The 14144-nt window shown below is 39.4% G+C and overlaps 1 protein-coding gene across 1 annotated transcript in view; it reads left to right on the top strand.

Annotated features, from left to right (window-relative positions):
* Positions 1-14144, top strand: part of casz1 (castor zinc finger 1) — a 207482-nt gene that overhangs the window by 89511 nt on the left and 103827 nt on the right. The window lies entirely within an intron of this gene.

Genomic DNA, 14144 nt, shown 5'->3' with positions numbered 1-14144 from the left:
CCTTGACATGAACAGCTGGAGAGATTTGCTTTTTCGTTGTGTTGCACAGATATTATTATGAAGGCACTGTTTTATGGAACAACAGGTCCATTTACTTTGTGCATTGTGTTGTTATCGAATTGTTGTGTTAATTTCAGACTGATGTTCCGTGATACTTGGTTTATGTCTGGAAATTGTCACAGCAACATCCCTCATTGTCATCTTGACAAAATAATGTAATTTTTTTTTTTGCGGTATGGCATTTATTACTGGAGCAGACATTAGACACAGACATCTAAGTACAGATGACATCCAGCAAATTAACAAGAGGATAAAACCTTTTGTTGCTGATAAAAAAAAAAAAAATCTGCCTCTGTACAATTTGACTCTCCAGAGGACACTAATGACTTGTGACTTAAAGAAACTGGGTTGCTTTTTTTCTCCTTCCTCCTCCTCCTCCTCCTCCTCTTCCCTGAGATGAAACCTTGTGTGCTAATGATGTTAGCTGGTATGAGCACAATGCTGATGTGGGAGTCTGTCATGAGGATGCAGACAACAACCCCTGCCCCTGGCCTCTTAGTCAAGAGGGATCTCAACATTCAGTAGTGACACCGTGGGCTGCCACATGTCAAACTCGGAGACCCCGGCTACCACTGAGGGCTGGCATGATCGTGAATTGAGGCGGAGGGCTACGCCACACTCTTTTGTGTCTGATGGTGTCACTGGCACACTGGAGAGGAGACGTCAATTGACAAATGTGGCACTAAGCGAAGATTATTTTCATTTCTTTCTATACGTGTGTTAAGTGTTGATGTTCTGATGTTCCATGCACAGCTCCACGCCTGAGCAAGTTGCTTTCCAAGTACAGTATGACTGTCAAACTGTGTATAGCATCCAAACGCTTCCCTGGTGTGTAACCACATAGCAGCAACATCGTTAGTTTAATTGGCTTCTGATAAATGTTAATGCAACTTATAAATACGGGCTGGCTTTAGCGCGGTGTTGGCGTGACATCCCCTCCACTGCTTCTGGCTCTCGAAGACGTACCGTAGGCCCAGGGAACACTCCTGGAGCAGCACACAGTCGCTCTCTTAGACAGTGGGAAGAAAATTAAACTGCCAAATTTGTTTTCATTGGTCCCAGGGACGATCTCAGGGGACGTTTGGGCTTTTAATTGAGCTCACTGAGCAGAAATGTATAGGGCTGTTTACCAACAGTGACGTCTCCCCTTTCCTTCTCGTTCGGCTCGAGCACATTGTTTGTTCAGGAAAAGGACGATTTGCTTAACATTAGTACCTACTTTGTAGCTGGCACTTTCTCTGCTTGTGTTCCTATGTTGAAAAAAAAACAGACTTGACCGTTAACGATTTTGTAAACAGAGACTAATTTTCTATAATGTTACGCTTTTTTGTCTTGCTTTCTGTGTGTTCTTGAATAAACATTGAGTTCATTCAGTTGCTAGTCTAGATAAATACCCACTTTTTTACAAAAGGAAACCTATTAAGCATAATCTGCATTACTGATTCAGTCAGGATGGGATAATAAAGTCAACCTTAGCATTCCCCCCACTTCTCTGTTGCAGTTTTTGTCCTTTTCCACTGTGTCAAAACAAGTAAAGGCTACATGGATACGGCAGTCCTGTGTAAATATTTATGATGTAACATCTCCATGTGAATAGACTTTTCTCTGAATCCATCCATCATTACGGGCATATCGTGAAAGCCCACCTCCTGGTCCTATGGAGCTGAGACAGGAGTGGCGTGTCCCCCTCTCTCAAAGTATTTGTTTTTCTTTGGGCTGGGGGCAGCCCAGCTGTGAGGGCATTTCATGTGTCAGGCCTGCGCTTTTAATTCAACAGCAACTTCAAAGTCCATTTTGCTCCATTGTTTCTTTGACTGCTCTCCTGGACCTGAAAAATCTCCAAACAGGGAAATTCGATGTAGGTCAAGTTCCAGCATCCCATGAAAAAGTAACATTCTTAAAGTCAAAACATTTAAGTCATGGTTACCTGCTTATCTTTTGTTCCATCAGGCCCTGTACTTTTTTAAAAGACATTTCACACTGGAGAGCTGATTAATTCAGTCCAAACAAAATGTTGATGAATTTAAGCTTGAACTACCGCTTTGCACGTTTACATTTGTATTAATGTACAATTCAATAAATTATTTCCAAAACTTTAGCCTGGGAAGACACACCCACTTACTTGAACGAAATGAAAGTGGGTCTGGACAGGCTTCCATTAAACACTGTTCACGCCAGTTCAAAACGAACCATGCGATCAGATTTATTTATTTGCTGTGATAATCTTCATGATCAACGTCACTCTTCGGCGCTGAAAGTCCATCCTCATAGCAAACAAAATGAGACGGTAGTTTATTGCATTGAGCATTAAACTCTGTTTTAAATGATGAGAAACACATAGTCATTAAAATCTCAGCAGCTGACAGCACTGGAAGCATTTATTTCAAAAGAAAACGTGCACTTCCCACATACTTACATATCACTAGTGTTGGGCCAAAAACTTGTACCCCTGAAATAATCACTTTTTAGGACACCCCAAAATGGCATGTTTGTTCAACCATTAACATTGCATCATCAACGAGAGCAAACCATTGGCTAATAAATTGTAAAAATGGCACCCACACGTGTGGACTAACCAAAAGTATAAATTTAAAAAAAAAAAAAGTTAAATTTGCCAAATATACTAGGTTGGACAGTAAGGAGGGAGAGACTGATCTATACAGGTTGGCAAGGCAAAAACACAGAGATGGGAAGGATATACCTGTAGAGGTATGGAAGTGTCTAGGAGAGGTAGCAGTAGAATTTCTGACTGGGTTGTTCAACAGGATTGTAGGTAATGAAAAGATGCCTGAGGAATGGAAGAGAAGTGTGCTGGTGCCCATTTTTAAGAACAAGGGAGATGTGCAAAGTTGTGGCAGCTACAGAGGAATAAAGATGATGAGCCTTACAATGAAGCTATGGGTAAGAGTAAGTGAAGCTAGACTGAGGGCAGAGGTGAACATTTGTGAGCAGCAGTATGGTTTCATGCTAAAAAAGAGTACCACAGATGCAGTATTTGCTTTAAGGATGTTGATAGAGAAGTACAGAAAAGGTCAGAAGGACCTGCAGGGTGTCTTTGTAGATCTGGAGAAAGCTTACGACAGGGTGCCCAGAGAGGAACTGTGGTTTTGTATGAGGAAGTCTGGAGTGGCAAAGAAGTGGTGCAGGATATGTATGAAGACTGTAAGAAAGTGGTGAGGTGTGCTGTAGGCGTGACGGAGGAGTTCAAAATGGAAGTTGGACTACATCAGGGGTCAGCTCTGAGCCCCTTCTTGTTCGCTATGGTAATGGACTGCATGACAGACGAGGTTAGACAGGAATCTCCATAGACTATGATGTTTGCTGATGACATTGTGATCTGTAATGAGAGCAGGGAACAGGTGGAGGAGAAGCTAGAGCCGTGGAGGTTTGCCCTGGAAAGGAGGGGATGAATGAAGGTTAGCCATAGCAAGACGGAGTATCTGTGTGTGGTTCATTCTGTTTGTTTGTTCATGTTTACCCCACCTCAGAAATTCATCTGATGGCAATTGTGACCAGACTCATTTTCTGGTTACAGCGATGAGTCTGATTTCCAGGCTACCAAATTTTACCAAATGTTTAACAATATTTTACTTGCAAACGTTGGCAGTTACGCACTTAATAATGAATTCAGATTAGGGCTGAACGATTAATTGCATTTGACAAAACACGATTACGTAATCGTGAAAATTTGTGATTTAAATACTCAATTAAACAGAGCGGAAGGAGGGAAAAAGGGAGGAAGCAGGAACGTCAGCACTGTAACTAAACCTAGTGGCGCCATAAGTGCACATACTTTTTTTTTTTTTCTTTTTGTCTCATGAGACCTTGAGATGGTGTCTAACATGTATTTGATCTTGGTTTTAAAACAACACTTCACCGTTGTGAGTTATGACTTTTCGGCTGCCGTAGTGTTGCGCGTTTCTTAAATTAAGTGCACATGTAAGTGTGCGGCAGCGGCTGGTAAATTTGAGTTGTCCTATATTTTGAGGCTAAATAGGTCTGTATGTGGCCATATGTTGTGATGAATGAAAATTAAGACGGGCAAAATGATTATTACTTGTCATTACTCACCGTAATTTAGGTGCCGCCGCCGCAGCACCTTTTAATGTACATGTATTGTAGCGTTGGTGAACTAATCAGGCGAAGCAGCGAACACACAACAACTCTTTAATGACAATTTGTAAGTAACTGTCGGCCGTAACCACGCCAGAACACAACAACTCCGAACGCGCTTAGCTTACCAAAATAAAAGTCTGTGTTGCCTTCATGGGCTGTCCAGACTTGGAATCAAATCGTAAAATGTTACATCATATAAGCAAGTATAATTTTTACTTTGCCTTCACTGTAGCATGTGTTTACTGACTGGAGATTGCAAATTTTTATTTTTTAAATATGTATTGAATTTATTTATTGGTGAATACAGTGCTTAAAGCAACGCTAAGGAACTTTCAGTTTACGTTGATTATGGACAAAAGTGGTATTGTTATGTCTGAAGGAAGACCACATTTCCTATGAGGACAAGCGCATTGCGTTGTTTTTTAGCTCACTGCAGCGAGTGAAATCCGGGCTAATGTTGATCCTTGACTGTCCTTTCATCCAGAGTAGCTTTTGACATATGCCATAAAGCAGTCAGCACATTTGTAGTTTTTTTGTGTGGCAGTGTTCCTACCATCCTCCTCAAAGTTGCTTAGTGCCAGTAAAAATGATACAGACTCCCTCGGGCTATGGCAATACAACTAGTTTTAAGTTGATGTTTCATCAGAAGAGTTATGAAAATATTTTATTAAAGTTGAAATGTTCCTTAGCGCTACTTTGAAAAGTGCAGTGTTTACATGTCATGTTTCATGCAACATGCAAAGTTGGATATGTTGGAAGTGGTAAATTTTAACTGTAACTGTAATTGTAAAAAAAAAACTGTTATTAAGGCTTCATTTGCCTTTATCTTAAGATCCTGTCATCTATAATAGATCTGATAGTGTTTTTTATAATAAACTTTTTGTCGGGCAAAACATTTATTGAAAATGACTTTGAAACAAAAAATCGGATATGATATTTTTGGGGGAAAAACACAATTTTGGGAAAAAAATTGCAATTAGATTATTTTCCATAAACGTTCAACCCTAATCCAGATCCAACATCCACTTAGGTCCAGAAGTATTGGAACAATGAATTAATGATTTTTTTGGAGTTTCCTCTTTACATACCCACAATGGATTTGAATTAAAATATATATGAATATATGATTGAAGTGTTGACTTTCAGCTTTCACATCAACGTTTCACAAAAAATATGCCATTTGCATTGCAGCCATTTTATGCACAGTACCCCCACTTTCATTCACTCAAATTTAAGTGGAGTTTTCACTCATGTTGCTACAAAGTGTAATTGATTGTACAAATTGTGTACATTCATTGTGGTGATGTATGAAAGCCAAATAAAAAAATAAATACAATCAATAGTCAAATACTTCTGGGCTTAACTAGTATCAATAAATTTGAGCTCTGACAAAGTTTTCTTGATTCCTTTATTGTTGTTCATGATGATTTAAAAACATATAACACTACTTATACTACTACTTATACTCTTGTGTATGAATGAGACGTACGGCTTGAAGCACAGATCAAGGCAGTTTAAAATATGTCTTTTGTAGTAAAATAATGGATTTAGCCGTGCCTTATTGTTCCAACCTTGGCCGCATATGTGAGTGCTAAGATGGATTTATCAGGTTGTGTGTTTGCAGAAGTAGGTAAGTCTACTGCCTTACCTAAGTGGATTACAAGGTTTTAGGCTTTTCTCCTTGCACAATATATTGGCAGAAAATCAGCATTGCAGACGTTGGCTAAATATCACTACATGGCCTATCATAATAATATTATCAGCTATGAGGGTTGTTGAAATGTGAATGAATACATCACCATTTTGACATGCCTCAAAAGATAATGTGGATTACAACAACGGTTGTAAAATGTTAATGCAACTGTTCAGGTTTGTCCATTAATCTGCACTGATGAGGCTCTTTTGTGTTGTTAGCAGTAGACAATATCTAAATAACAAAGGCAACTTTCACATACACAATAATGATGTTGTTAATACTCAGCCCATGCAAGCCACATGGGAGAGCTGAGATACAACTTGACTCGGAATGGGCAAAAGTTCATGATGCATGATGAACATTAGACTCGGGAGCAGATATCAGATTACTTCAAACAAAACTGTTGATCCTGCCTTGTTCACTAACAACTGGTTTAATGCTGAATGACACAATTCGCTGTGTGATTGCTTTTATTTTATTTTTTATTTTTTTAAATAATCTTGTGTTTCATTAAGTCGCCTTCAGATGATACATGGTAAATAAATGCCATTTTCCCGTCATTTCAAGTGGCTCTTTTCTCTCGATGCAGCCATTCAAGCTTTCAATACCTTTTCTCCCCCTCTCTTCTCCTGTCTCTTTTTTCCACGAGCAGGAGGGTTTTACTTTACTCCTTTGTCATCCTAATTGATTGCATTAACCTTTTGAGTATTGAATTTCCTGTGCATCACGCCGAGCACAATGTGGAATATTATCATAATCCTTCCAAGTAATGGACACAGGGCAATCAACAATGCTTTAGGAAAGTACATCTTTGAAAGATGGAGCATCATATTATTTTCAGCCCAAAGATGTGCATTGGCTAGGAGTGTTGGGCTTTAAGAAACTTGGTCAAATTAACTATGACCTTTTTGTCCATCTATCAAATAAGAGATTTACTCCTTTTTTTACTGGTTGTGATGAAATGTGTCTTGATAGAAGTTACTCAATTGTGTAAAAGAAAAGCACATGTATAGCATCCTCAGTGATTTTATAATTTATTGACAAATTACTTTAAAATAAGCATGCGGATAATTGAACTCTACGCACTCGTACATTTTAAACTGATAAATGAATGTCTGGTGAAGAGCTACTTCAGCTACAAATATTTAAAAGTACTGTATATCCCTGGGCTCTCCAATTTCTAGCATACTAAATGTGGTAATGCACTCCAAATTTGAGAGCTGAACGATAGACTTTGGTCTCATTAAGTGTCAAGTCTTTTTTTTTTTAATACAGTATAGAGCAAATCTTTGAACAATGCTTGACAGATAGTACGTGTGACATCAATTTTTGTTAGTTAGTTTGCATTTAAGCCTATTGTATTTGCCCCACACAATACAAAAACCAACTACCAATATCACAGGGAAACCTTTTGCTAGCAGCATTTTTAGCCAGTTTTTGTATATTTGCAACTGAAAGAAATGTATGCTGTACTGTCTGCTGTCCACTTCAGAAGCCCATATGTTGCTATGGATTCCATAAAGTACCTAGATGTACGTTGGTAATTTACACATACTATGTAAACACTGGCCTTTAACGCATTAAAGTAATTGATTGTTGAAAAAACTGACAAAAACCATTATCGTTTCCTTGGCAACGGCCAGTATTATCTGAGTTGCTTTGATGAATTGAGGCACGATAGCCTGTAATTCATATCAGCTCTATTATTTTTTCACTGCAAAGAAAGACAAAAATCAATTGCAACAAGCTCTTATGCATGGATAGATGCTAGTATTGATCGCTGAGTTGTTCATAGGATAGTGCCTTTGAGTTTGATTTAAGACAGGTCACTCAAAGCCACCCAGTGAGGCTCTAAGCTGGGATAAAAATGGTGATGGGTGCAGTAAGTTTTTGGGCACATTTTGGCAAATTTGCTCAAATTTATGATCAAAACAGAATCAACTGATTGGCCGAGGTGACAGGTCAAAAAATAGGTCAAGGTCAGTTAAAAGCACAGAGCTTTACCCTGTCTTGTTTTGTCTTCAATCAAGCATTACTGGTATTCCACTGGGAACCTCTGCATTGTCGGCATATGGAAAACAAGGATCTTAAGTTCAATTATACAAGACCGTGGGCCTCACAATATTGATATGCGTCAGTATTCTAAAGAGGCTGTAATGACCAACCAGTTCACCGCGGGGAAAAAACCCAACAAACTCAGAAACCAAGATATTGAGGTTAGATATTGCTTTCATTGACTTGAGTAAGCTGCAGTGATTGGCTGATAACTTATAAAGTATGTTATTTTTCTGCTTATGACCAAGAATGCGACATAAAAATGGTGCAGTGCTCTGCTATACCACGTTGTCATTCGCACCCCTGCTATGTCATTTTCTTTTCAGCGATCTTTTGTTGTTGCTTTTGTTTTTTGTTTGTTTGTTTTTAATGTTTAAAAAGTGTGTTCATGGCATGTAGGAGTGCTAAAATGATAAAAAAACAAATTAAGTTGTTTTTTTATGGTCTTTCTATATTGCAGCTTTTCAGCAATCACTGGTGGGAACCTACCGGTGTTCCCAACAATATAAAGAAAGGGTTTCTCTATACTGTATGATAAAACACAATTTTCCGAAGAAAGTGGTATTTGTCGTATTTTGTCAAATTTCTCAGTGAAATCTGTTGAAGAACAACATAGACATGTACATCAAACCAATACAATTGTTTACCAGTGTTTCAACTTTCACAGAAAAAGTCTGGGTCGGTTAATCCTGATTCTTTCGTGGGTTTGACAATAGGCTACATATTAGCTTGATCTATTTGGGACTAACTAATGGAATACATCTATGTTGTAACAGTTCACATACAAAATAGCAATATTAAAAGTAAAGCCATTGTTGCGTATTGTTGATCATAGTTTGTCTTCTGTCATTGTTTTTGTTTGTCAGCCTCGCTGCATCCAGCACCAGAAAAAGACTTAATTGATCTAATCTGGTTAGCGCTTGCTATTTTCCACAGTTACATTAGAAATCCTCCCCCACCCCGCCCCATTCCCTTCACCTCCCTCCCGCTCTACCCCCCATCTGCCCTGACCTACATGGTAGTCACATGGCCCCGACTCCCTGGCCTGTCATTTTATGGAAAATCTGCAGGAGATAAAGCCACAGGGTTTAAAGTGTTATCCCCGCCTGTCCTTTGAGAAGGGCTAAACACTGAATGAGGTGTTATTGCATCAATGCTGTTGGACACTCACAGGCAGCAAAGAGGATATCTTCCTCCCTTTCTCTCTCTCCTCCTCCCCCCTTCAGTTTGATTGGATTTATTAGAGTGTCACCACTGTGACTTTGGGGGATTTCTCTTTCCCTGACACTGTCTTTGCATGCTTGCTTGGGTTATTTACTTAACTTGTCCAGAAAATGGACTGAGATCTACAGCTTACTGCCACGTCTGGGCAGGGACTAGTGCCTCATGCAAGTTAAGATGTAGCAGACAAGACACCTACGATGCATGCTTACACTGCTTTGCGTACTCCTTGGCTGGTGCTGAGGGCTTAGTTTTGCACTGTGACCGAGTCCCCTTCACACTGTTGTCTGTCTCCACATTTTCTGCTGTCCTTGCCATTCAGCCAATTACTGCAAAACAGCTTAAGCCATTTTATCTTTTACTATTTTTTCCACCTCTCCTTCTCTTGTTCCTGCTATATGTTTATACACAGCTCTTATTTTAGAGCTGAAGGCAACAATTACAGTTTCTTGTAAGGTGCTTTAGTTTAAAATTTATGAACGCTTAAAGTGGTCATTGAACTTAAACTTTTTTTTTTCACTCAAAATTGAAATGAATTACTTTTGTTTGGGGAGCAAATGCATAATTAAAGTTTTCAAAGAGTGTGGTGTGTGGTAAAGTTTCGAATCCTGCTAAACTGCTGCTCTTTCTTTTAGAATCAGTTCTCTCTGCAGACAGTAATTTGTACAAAAGTGATGTATTTTTAGGCTCACTTGAAAACTGTCTGTTATTAATCTAATGACAATTAGACACACATACCCTTCTTTTTATGCTTATTGTAATTTGAAAGCCGGTTGCAGTTTTACTCCCTGTCTCATAGTCTTCTAGATTCAAAATTCATGCAATTCATCTTATTACATAACTACACGTTCAATAATTGGAATTTTACGTAATATTATTATAATACGTATAGTATTATAATATTTGGAGTTTTACGTCACAAGTTTGCAGTTGTTTTCATGCATGTACAGTACTTAAACAGGTTTATTAGGCCACCACCACCAAGAGACCATGCAGTATCATGAACTAGCTCTCAAAACTGTGGACCACTTTGAACAGCGATGAGGAATTTCAAACTGAATTCACCTTTTCAAATGCAAATTTAAGCAGGTTCACTTAATCAAGGCTCATATGCAACCACCAAAACACATTTTCTCGCTCTCCAGGACTTTAAGTCAATCACTGTAATTTGACTTTTTTAATCAATAAATAATAATGTGCTTCACAATTTTTTTTATGTTGTTTGGTATAACTCAAAATGTAGAAAAACTATCATGGATAACAATAACAGTTTTTATTAAAGGACATCTACAGTACATACTGTGAATTACCCATTACAGAAACATATAATAATTGTAATTACTAGTGATGCTAATTTCCATTGGTTGTGTGAAGAGATACTGTGCTCCCTTCCTTGCAGACAGCGCGGGTTCAATTCTCAACTAGTGCTCCAACAGCCTGCCACTTGAGCTCTCCACTGTCAAGCCTGGTTAAACGGGGCGGTTGCATGATGAAGGGTAGGAAGGTATTGTTTTCAGCCATGCTGGTTGGTTTTAAGATTACGTAAATTCTACACCACTGATTTTCATGAAAGCAGATCAGATTGAAAGAACCTATTAATATGTAGTGCATAGCATACCATATTTTTCATGACCATAAGGCGCACCGTATGAAAAGTCTCAGTTTATTTCTTTATTTAACACGCACATAAGGCGCAGCGCACTATTGGGCGCAGGCAAAGTTAAACATGCGCTAGCTCAAAAAATATAGTAGCATGCTTTCACGCTAAAACATACGCTGGCATGCATGCTTGTGTATGTTTTTTAAAAGGCAGCGGCGCAAAACTGAGTTTGGTTGTACTTAATTGAAGTATTTAACAATATAAACGATGAGTTTGGTTGTACTTGAAGTATTCAACAATGTGCTCACGTTAGTTTTGATCAATCCTCATCCACAAATTTCTTAAATTCCTCATCTTCTGTATCTGAAACGAATAGCTGGCCTAGTTCTACATCAAACACATAAAGTTCCCTCTCGTCATTGCAGTAGTGTCAGAGTCTGTCTCGTTCCCGTGCGCCTCCTCAGAAATGATGCCGTTTTTTTGCGAAAACAAGCACACGTTTAGCCCAACCATGCACAGTCCATTCACAAATTGTGGCGTAACTCGCTCTAGCAGTTCCATAAAGCGAAATCAGTGAGCATCAGAACGTCCAACTGTATCTTATATACAGCAAACCCGGCCATGGTTGTAGACTGGCAGGCATGAGAAAGCGAAAGACTCACGTCATCTTTTAGTTGAGTCTTTCGGGTTCTCATGCCTGCCAGTTCTCAACCAGGACCGGATTTACAATATAGAAGCAATATGCTGGCAGAAATGCTCCCACACAGACAGTCAAGCGGAGCGCTTAACGAATTCGCACAACAATATTTACAGATTTTGGAACTCGGTGCACACAAAAGGCACACTTCACTATTAGGTGCAACGTCGATTTTTGAGAAAATTCTAGACTTTCAAGTGCGCCTTATAGTCGTGAAAATATGATAAAAAGAATGTCACAAGAGGAAGTCATTAGAACTGTTAACAGTCAACACCCCTGCCATATAAATGCAAGTGATACAGTCCCACACTCTACCACACTGTCCAGCACACAATAGCAACAGTTGTCAATATTAGGTTTGATTGAGGACATGTATAAGGGGACATTGCATGCGGTTGCCCTGTACTACTATGTTGAACACAGTAAACACTATTCTTTGCAGGTAATGTATTGATCTTGAGATCAGTTTTTCCACCTTAGCTGGGGTGTGTTCTCCACTGAGTGGTTTTCTAGTTGGTATTATAGCTCAATGTGCTAGGCATGTTGCTTGTGCAGGGCAACAAAACCACTATCAATACAATGTCAAATGTAATGCAGAGCCACAAAGTACTTGAGGAATGCGTCCAAAGTGCTTTGACATGTTGCATTCTGGTGCTAAAATGAACAGTGCCAATATCTTTCGAAAACATTAAGGTGCTGATGCAGCTGTCAGCTTTGCTCTTTGTATAAGATAAAAATATGAGATTTTGCCCTGTTTTTTGTGTGAAACTACAAAATGCTATGTCCTTAAAGAAAAGCTGAGCTATGTCCAACAGTGGCAACGGAAAGCAAAACTGCTTAATATGACAAAAGAAAGCCATAAACACTGGAAGGGAAGGTTAGAATTAGAATCCTGAAAGATTCATGCCTCCTTTTTATTTATAATTTGTTTTCTTTTCTTTATTGTAGAGCAGTTGCAACTGAATATTTGATGTATATAGCCTTAGAAGTAAGGAAGTGATGTCAGCAACGGGAATGAAAAGCAAAGAGAAACAAGAGAGAAATGCATTTTGCTAAGTTTGCGCTTTGGAATAAACTCAACTCTCTTTTCACAAGTGGCTTGTTAATTAAATGTGAGGGGAGTTTGCTATCTGCAGGTTGTGCTGAGCCCTGGCGAGGCGAGGGTGCGCCTCACCGTATGCGCCGCACCGGCCGCTGGGTAGTCTCCGTGCGCAGAACACCATCTGCATTTTGCTGTTAACGCTCCTTCACATCCGAGGGAGGATTAGGAGAAAATCCCCAGGTTTTTTTCAACCAGTTGACAAATATCAGATTTGTCTCTTAAAAAATTAGCTCCATCTATATCTCCCACCATATGACACACAAAAAAGATTATCTGTAATACCCAGCCAGCTTGGGTGTGGAAAAAGCAGATTAAAATTTCAGTTTGGTCATATTTACTCAGACACTTATAGTACGAGACTATGTCTGCATTACACAGTAGACAGACCTCCTCACAAAGTGTCCCTCCTGTCCACACACACTCAAACACTCACACAATCACTTCACACACACACACACACAGTCCATACCTTCTAGAAACAAGATGTCTGCCTTGAACCAATTAGACAGCATACCTAAATAATTCAGCATTTTCCAGTTGGGCTTTTTCCTCCATGTGTCTTTAAACAGACACAGCTAGCTGCCAAATGGGGCTAAAGTGAATAAAAGCAGCAGGTGTCTTTTCAGATGAAGCTTTGTACTCTGCAGAGGGTGCTGGGCTGTTATTTTAGCAGCCCACTGGTGAAGAGCAGGGGGTGGCTGGGAATTGAACCTGGTTGCTGACCTGAGACCACAGAGCTGTCCTGTTCGTGGCAACATGCTTGGCCACTTAAGTTGACTTGAAACCATGCAGTGCAGATCTGAGTTGTAGGGGAAACTGGGGTAGAATACAATGATTCAGTTAAAACATACACACAAGCTGACATGGTATTGCACACTAGCACTGGACACAAACACTATTAAGTCATTATGTTGACTTACTTTCTGGCATTTAGACATAATGATACATGTTAAACATTGCTAGCAAATTGTCAAGGTAAAGTAGGCTAAACGGACTATTAATAGTTACATACGGAGAAAAGCAGAAGCATATACTCCACAAAAATAGAAACGCAACACTTTTGTTTTTGCTACCATTTTTTACGAGACAAACTCAAACATCTAAAACTTCTTCCACATACACAATATCACCATTTCTCTCAAATATTGTTCACAAACCAGTCTAAATCTGTGATAGCGAGCACTTCTCCTTTGCCGAGATCATCCATCCCACCTCACAGATGTGCCATATAAAGAGGGTGATTAGACACCATGATTAGTGCACAGGTGTGTCTTTAGGCCGCCCACAATAAAAGGCCACTCTGAAAGGTGAAGTTTTGTTTTATGTTTGTTTTGGTGATATTGTGTACAGACGCTCCCTTACTTATGAACATTCGAGTTGCGAACAACGGTACATACGAACATTTCTGCGCGTACAGTATGTCGAAAAATGTTTGGAAAGAAATGCTGTAAGTTAGATTTTGTATTGCGCGTAGTGCTTCTTTCCGCCGCTAATACCGACGATTGGCGCCGTGAGAGCTCATTGGAGGCTGAGCAACGTGGCGAGGAGGAGGAGGAAGAAAACGCCGGTCCCCATGAAGCAGGAAATAACTTTAGAA

Source organism: Vanacampus margaritifer, chromosome 1, assembly GCF_051991255.1.
Source record: "Vanacampus margaritifer isolate UIUO_Vmar chromosome 1, RoL_Vmar_1.0, whole genome shotgun sequence".
NCBI classification, from domain to species: Eukaryota; Metazoa; Chordata; class Actinopteri; order Syngnathiformes; family Syngnathidae; genus Vanacampus; species Vanacampus margaritifer.
This window is presented reverse-complemented; position numbering and strand designations above follow the sequence as displayed.